Source organism: Electrona antarctica (genome assembly GCF_951216825.1).
Source record: "Electrona antarctica genome assembly, chromosome: 8".
NCBI lineage: Eukaryota > Metazoa > Chordata > Actinopteri > Myctophiformes > Myctophidae > Electrona > Electrona antarctica.
The window spans coordinates 34839507-34847630 of record NC_136789.1 but is presented as its reverse complement, the minus strand read 5'-3'; the positions used below and the strand labels follow the sequence as shown (position 1 = coordinate 34847630).

The window sequence follows — 8124 nt, the reverse complement described above, 5'->3', positions numbered from 1 at the left end:
CCTGCATCTCTTCACACCTCTCCCCCCGTGGCGGGGGGTTGACGACTTGCCATTGTCTTCTAAATGTCACATTCCAACTAATTCAAGGCAGCGTTTCAACTCGACAGGACAACTCAAAGTTATTTTTCAACATGTATTTATTTAGCTATGCTCAATAGATAGGTGGAAACAATACGCCAGTCAGTCAACACACCATATTTCACCATATTTTTGATGCGCTGATATATGAAATGAATATGCGCGACAGCTGTGCGTGCGTGCGTGCAAATCAGAAAAGTTTAGGCTACAGACAAAGGAGTTGGGAGTTTGGGAGCGGCCGGCTAGCCACATATTAGCCTATATATATTTTAAAAATACCCAGCATAATTGTTGGGAAGGCTAAGCCTGGCCTAGCCGCCGCCTATGATCGATGTCATTTATATATATTTGATTTATTGTGCCAGCAGAGAGATCCGTAGCAGCAGCACGGTTTATATATACACCATAGGATAGATCAAGTCATGTGACGCATCACCGCCACAAATAGTGCTACAGCGTTATCTAAAATGCACTTCCGCATACCTCACCGTCAGTTACTTGGATATTTTCTCCCTCTCCACGAGAGAGGGAGGGAGAGAGAAAAAAGAGAGCCGTGATGCGTGGAAATCAGTTCCACTGGTCGCGTGCAGAAAAGTTATTTTCTTTTTCATTTCAGTTCATACACAAGTCATTTCATTGAAAACAGCCAACAGGAAATGTCATGCACAGCTCAGTCACAATGCTATAAACTTTATTATCCCATATAATTATGCTAAAGATGGCGTGTATAGTCAACATGTATTTATTTAGCTATGCTCAATAGATATAGGTGGAAACAATACGCCAGTCAGTCAACACACCATATTTTCTTTTTCATTTCAGAAACTATAATTATAGTGACGATCTGAGCGCTATATATTCAATATAGCGCTCACATGTCACTATAATTAATTACCCTTGCGCAGCAATTACACTGTCCATCTTTGTATTGAGACAATAAAATAAATACGACATTAGCGTTATATATTGTCATTTTTATATAGAGGGGATACATTATAGGGAAGGAGGTCTATCGCGTTGGAATGATTCATGTCATTGATTCATGTCATTTTTACACTGTTCGTTTAGCGTGCCCTCCGAAAAATAAAGTAAAAATATTTTTGATGCGCTGATATATGAAATGAATATGCGCGACATAGTCACAATGCTATAAACTTTATTATTCCAACATAATTATGCTAAAGATGGTGTGTATAGTCAACATATTTCTTTTTCCGTTTCGAGAAATAAAGTCAGACATCGTTATTTCTGCAAACCGCATATAAGAAATATAACATCTAAAACAACATTTAGTTTATGTAAGTTTGTAATGTAAGTTTGCCTACATGTGGACTTCCACATGTAGGTTGGAATGCAAATGACACATTAGCTTGAACAATGCCCGTCTCCAGCCGGGAGGAAGGTGTGAACAGCACGGCTTGTGGGGGAGAAAGGGTGAGGGCTCTAAGAGCGGTCCCACGGACCGCAAAAGAGCAGACATTTTAGTAGAATTATGTCTAAAATCATATTTCCAAAACGTTTCAGATGAAAAAAAAAACAGAGATGGTTTGAATCGAACATTTAGAAAAAGTCATGCAAGGGGAACTTTCTCAGGACTTCATGGGCAAAGAAAATCCACTTCAAAATTTCAAAATCGGTCAGCCTGACCGCTCCGACGCGCTAGTGTTAAGTTTAATTTATTTTGTATATTTCTCAAATGCAGTGCAACTCAAATCTTTGCTTCTGGGGCGGGGAGGGGGGGGGGGTCCCTGGAACAACATATTTTCAGATGGGAGTCAGTGGCCAATTACATATTATTTTGGGGTCCTTGCCTGAGGAAGGTCCCTAGTGACCGAAACGTTGCTTCATTAAATAAGACTCCCTTGTTTCTCAAAGATTCTGGAGAAATTAGTCTTTAACAGAATGATGGAACATCTGCAGGACCATAACATACTGTATGAACACCAATATGGATTTAGGAAAAATCATTCTACAGAAATGGCTATTCTTCAATTGGTTGATAAAATTCATACTGCATTCAATAATAATGAATACACTTTGGGAATTCTTCTCGACTTATCTAAAGCATTTGATACTGTTAATTATGATATTCTTCTTCAAAAGTTACTACACTATGGATTTGCTGGAATCACTCATACATGGTTTTTTAATTATATTCATAACCGTCAACAATTTGTTAGCATCAACGGTAAATCATCAGAGAGTGCCTCCTTAAAATGTGGGGTCCCCCAGGGGTCTATACTAGGACCACTCTTATTTCTGATTTATATTAATGATTTGGCTGCGGCTTTGTCCTTCTTGTTTCCTGTACTTTTTGCAGATGATACTAATTTATTTATTTCACATACTGATTTCTCAGCTCTAATGGCAAAGGCTAATCACAATCTTGAAAATATTTCAAAATGGTTTAAATTAAACAAATTATCACTGAACATAAAGAAAATCAAATTTTATTATATTTACATCAAAAAATAAAAAGTATTGTAATTCTAACACCTGTCTGTCTATAGGAGATGATCCAATTTCTCAGGTTACATCAACAACCTTTCTTGGTGTAATTATCCATGAAAGATTAAGCTGGACAAACCACATTAGCCATGTCTGTAAGAAAATATCAAAATCTATTGGCATTATTGGCAAATTCCGTAGTCTGGTAAATCAAAACTGTCTCCCAACTCTTTACTATAGCTTAATTTATCCATATCTTATATATTGCAATATCATTTGGGGAGCTACATAATACTCATCTTCACAAACTCCACATGTTGCAAAAAAGATTCTGCAGGATTGCCACATACAGTGATTGGTCTGCTCATTCTGCCCCTCTTTTCAAACAACTCAATATTTTACCAATTTTTAATTTAAATACATACCAAACCTGCAACTTTATCTTCAAAGTATTGTTCCAGCCAGTTTCATTTTCTTTGCCATGTAAAGACTTTTTCCAGTTCAACAGTGATGTGCACCATTTCAATATGAGACAGGCAAATCATTTACATCTCCCAAAGTTCCGAACTGGTCTGTGTCAGTTCTCCATCAGATACAGGGGGGCCCAGCTATGGAACACCTATACAGCAATCTCATCGAATTCTACTTCATTGAAAAACTTCAAACATAAGTTTAGGACCCACTTAATTGACCAGATTACTTAATTACTTAATTATATCTTTTTGTATCATCTCTTCTTTTCTCTAATCATGTAGATAACCTATAATTCTAATCATGTTCTTGTTGTTTTTTTGTTTTGTTCTTGTTTTATATACTGCAACTATGTCTTCTGGATGTTCTATATTTCTTGTACAATGTTTCATTTACATAGGTAGAGGCCTCGTATAAGCCCCTTGTTTTTTTTTGCCTCAGCCTAGCACTTTACCCCTCTTATATTTATATGCTCACTGTGTTGTTTTTTATATTGTGCTGAATAAATAAATACAATAAATACAAATACAAGACAATACTCTTGTGCCGAGCAGATACACAGTGTGCGGGTGTACCTTATTGCTTTCTTTGGGGTCCTTGACATGAAATAGTTTGAAAACCACTGACATAGAAACATGGGTATTTAAAAAAATGTAATTTATATTTAGAAGACATTAGGGGCGGCGGTGTCTCAGGGGTAGAGTGGTTGCCGGTTCGAACCCGGGCTCCCCCAGAGTTAGTGTCGAAGTGTCCTTGAGCAAGACACTGAACCCCTAATTGCTGGTTGATGTGCTGGTTGGTGCCTTGCATGGTTTCCTCTGGCATCGGTGTGTGAATGTGTGTGTGAATGTGTGTGTGAATGGGTGAATAATGCACAATCTATGTTTGTCCGAAATGGGTTAAACATAAAACTTACAGACTGGAGTACTGTTCCCAACAACACCCTCGCTGCGCTGCTCCTGCTGTGGAGCATCTTTTATTAATGTCTGGAGTCCTACATCCTTCCTTATCCCGTCACTTTGTACATTACAGAGCCATTCTGAGCTGCAGACGGACGGTTTTAAGGATATTCTCGGCCAAATCGGAACAGCAACATTTCACTTCTTTAAGCACTTCAAAGCACCAAAGTGGAACTGAAGCCGAGGCTGAGAACAGCACTTCACTGACATGATTTGGGATCTCATTATTTCCACAAGTGAAGTATGGTTTTCTTCTCCATGTCAGTCTGTATTTTGCCTGCATGGTTCGATGAGAACAGGCTATAGGGCTGGGCATCAATTGACCGACAAAATATGACCCAAACATGAATCAAAATGAACTAAGTCCAGAGGCGACCGAGCCTTTTCTGTTGTAGCCCCCAAATTATGGAACACACTCCCCTCCCACGTCAAACTGGCCCCTTCCATCGAGACCTTTAAATCTCGCCTAAAGACCCACCTCTATACTTTGGCTTTTAACCCTGCTTGAGTTCCTTCGGTCCTTGTAAATGTTTTGTCTCACTGTGATGCTGTTGCTTTTCTGTGTGGTGTCTCAGTTGTTTTCACTGTTTGTACTTTGTATTCTCGCTGTAGTTGTTCTGTGTGGTAGCTATAGTGCATTTGTTTTTTATTTTCTCCTGTACAGCACTTTGTAAACCCTGAGTTTTGAAACGTGCTATATAAATAAAGTGGATTGGATTGGAACTTATTATAAGACCTGAGTCTGCCTGTCAAAGTACAAATGCCTTCTAAATCAGTCGTTTTTAAGTTCCATCTGATTGGAACAACTTTTGCACCCAAAAACCCTAAACTTTTTAACATGCAGTAGATTTGCACACGCCCGCGACTGATTAGACCTAGATTCTGTTGTCTGTGGTGGTCTGGGGGTTTCTGGCTCAAACCAGCAGATGTCACTGTTTTCACTGTTTAGCCTGTTTTCATTGCAGCTCAAAAGGCTTCCAAACCCCAGAGAAAACTCCAGACCAAAGAAAATCCAACTGAATGTTCTTTTTTTTGGTTGTAATTGAGGTAATAAAACCTCAAAGAAAAAACGAAAAATACAATTGTACAAAAAGCCACACATCAAAGGTTGTGGTTTTAACCCTTTGATGTACAGTTATCTAAGGTTGTGGTGTTATACCACTTTGATGTACAGTTCTTTATAAAAGGTTGTGGTGCTACCACTTTGATGTACAGTTATCTAAGGTTGTGGTGTTACCACTTTGATGTAAAATGGTAAATGGTGCATTTATATAGCGCCTTTATCCAAGGCGATTTACATAGATGTACCCGCCCGAATGTACAGTTCTTTATTTAAGGTTGTGGTGTTACCACTGTGATGTACAGTTCTTTATTTAAGGTTGTGGTGTTACGACTGTGATGTACAGTTCTTTATTTAAGGTTGTGGTGTTACCACTGTGATGTACAGTTATTTATTTAAGGTTGTGGTGTTACCACTGTGATGTACAGTTCTTTATTTAAGGTTGTGGTGTTACCACTGTGATGTACAGTTCTTTATTTAAGGTTGTGGTGTTACCACTGTGATGTACAGTTCTTTATTTAAGGTTGTGGTGTTACCACTGTGATGTACAGTTCTTTATTTAGGGTTGTGGTGTTACCACTGTGATGTACAGTTCTTTATTTAAGGTTGTGGTGTTACCACTGTGATGTACAGTTCTTTATTTAAGGTTGTGGTGTTACCACTGTGATGTACAGTTCTTTATTTAAGGTTGTGGTGTTACCACTGTGATGTACAGTTCTTTATTTAAGGTTGTGGTGTTACCACTGTGATGTACAGTTCTTTATTTAAGGTTGTGGTGTTACCACTGTGATGTACAGTTCTTTATTTAAGGTTGTGGTGTTACCACTGTGATGTACAGTTCTTTATTTAAGGTTGTGGTGTTACCACTGTGATGTACAGTTCTTTATTTAACGTTGTGGTGTTACCACTGTGATGTACAGTTCTTTATTTAAGGTTGTGGTGTTACCACTGTGATGTACAGTTCTTTATTTAACGTTGTGGTGTTACCACTGTGATGTACAGTTCTTTATTTAAGGTTGTGGTGTTACCACTGTGATGTACAGTTCTTTATTTAAGGTTGTGGTGTTACCACTGTGATGTACAGTTCTTTATTTAAGGTTGTGGTGTTACCACTGTGATGTACAGTTCTTTATTTAAGGTTGTGGTGTTACCACTGTGATGTACAGTTCTTTATTTAACGTTGTGGTGTTACCACTGTGATGTACAGTTCTTTATTTAAGGTTGTGGTGTTACCACTGTGATGTACAGTTCTTTATTTAAGGTTGTGGTGTTACCACTGTCATGTACAGTTCTTTATTTAAGGTTGTGGTGTTACCACTGTGATGTACAGTTCTTTATTTAACGTTGTGGTGTTACCACTGTGATGTACAGTTCTTTATTTAAGGTTGTGGTGTTACCACTGTGATGTACAGTTCTTTATTTAAGGTTGTGGTGTTACCACTGTGATGTACAGTTCTTTATTTAAGGTTGTGGTGTTACCACTGTGATGTACAGTTCTTTATTTAAGGTTGTGGTGTTACCACTGTGATGTACAGTTCTTTATTTAAGGTTGTGGTGTTACCACTGTGATGTACAGTTCTTTATTTAAGGTTGTGGTGTTACCACTGTGATGTACAGTTCTTTATTTAAGGTTGTGGTGTTACCACTGTGATGTACAGTTCTTTATTTAACGTTGTGGTGTTACCACTGTGATGTACAGTTCTTTATTTAAGGTTGTGGTGTTACCACTGTGATGTACAGTTCTATAATAGAGCCTTAGTCATAAGAATAGAGCCTTAGTCATAAGAATAGAGACTTAGTCATAAGAATAGAGCCTTAGTCATAAGAATAGAGCCTTAGTCATAAGAATAGAGCCTTATAATAGAGCCTTAGTCATAAGAATAGAGCCTTAGTCATAAGAATAGAGCCTTAGTCATAAGAATAGAGCCTCAGTCATAAGAATAGAGCCTTAGTCATAAGAATAGAGCCTTATAATAGAGCCTTAGTCATAAGAATAGAGCCTTAGTCATAAGAATAGAGCCTTAGGCATAAGAATAGAGCCTTAGGCATAAGAATAGAGCCTTAGGCATAAGAATAGAGCCTTAGTCATAAGAATAGAGCCTCAGTCATAAGAATAGAGCCTTAGTCATAAGAATAGAGCCTTATAATAGAGCCTTAGTCATAAGAATAGAGCCTTAGTCATAAGAATAGAGCCTTAGTCATAAGAATAGAGCCTTATAATAGAGCCTTATAATAGAGCCTTAGTCATAAGAATAGAGCCTTAGTCATAAGAATAGAGCCTTAGTCATAAGAATAGAGCCTTATAATAGAGCCTTAGTCATAAGAATAGAGCCTTAGTCATAAGAATAGAGCCTTATAATAGAGCCTTAGTCATAAGAATAGAGCCTTAGTCATAAGAATAGAGCCTTAGGCATAAGAATAGAGCCTTAGGCATAAGAATAGAGCCTCATATCAGCACAGTTCACACCAAGTCAACGAGGGGCAAACGGTACTCATTATCAATACAAATTAACGAGCTCAATCCCTATACGTGTAGCAACATAATAACAATTATGAAAAATAATTTGAAGGTTAATTAACCCATTTAGGCCTGACCTCAAAATTAAAAAAAAAATCTTCTAAATCCTCCAGTTTTCTGAAATAAATATTTTCACGATTTTTCAAAAATAGCAGACCTAAAAGCTCATAGCACGCCACTCGGTGGCGCGCTATGAGCTTGTAGATCTGCTATTTTTCAATAGCTAAATTATAACAATGTTTAAAACACCAAAAGGAGTTCCCGCCCAAAATGGGTTAAGTCTGTGGCGTTCCAATGAGTTAATTAGACCACATCTGCATGTCGGAAGGAGCAACGACAAAACAACATGATGAGAGCGAACGCAGTCATCATGAGCAGATCTAGGAGAGCAAATCACTCACCATGTAATTCCAGTCATTTGCATGCGGCGTGTCGTCTCACACCGTGTCTCTGCTTCTCTCGCTCTCTGATTTGCTACAAGGTTAATTGTCTAATTTCCTCCATTTTTGAGCTGTTCGTCATTTTTATTTCACACGTCAATTTCTTGAACGAGCGGACCGCGAACAATAAATCCTAGCTAACTTTGTTAG

General features: G+C 38.0%; 1 protein-coding gene across 2 annotated transcripts in view; it reads right to left on the bottom strand.

Annotated features, from left to right (window-relative positions):
• Window positions 1-8124, bottom strand: part of kif21b (kinesin family member 21B) — a 169399-nt gene that overhangs the window by 6601 nt on the left and 154674 nt on the right. The gene's annotated exons all lie outside the window — the stretch shown is intronic.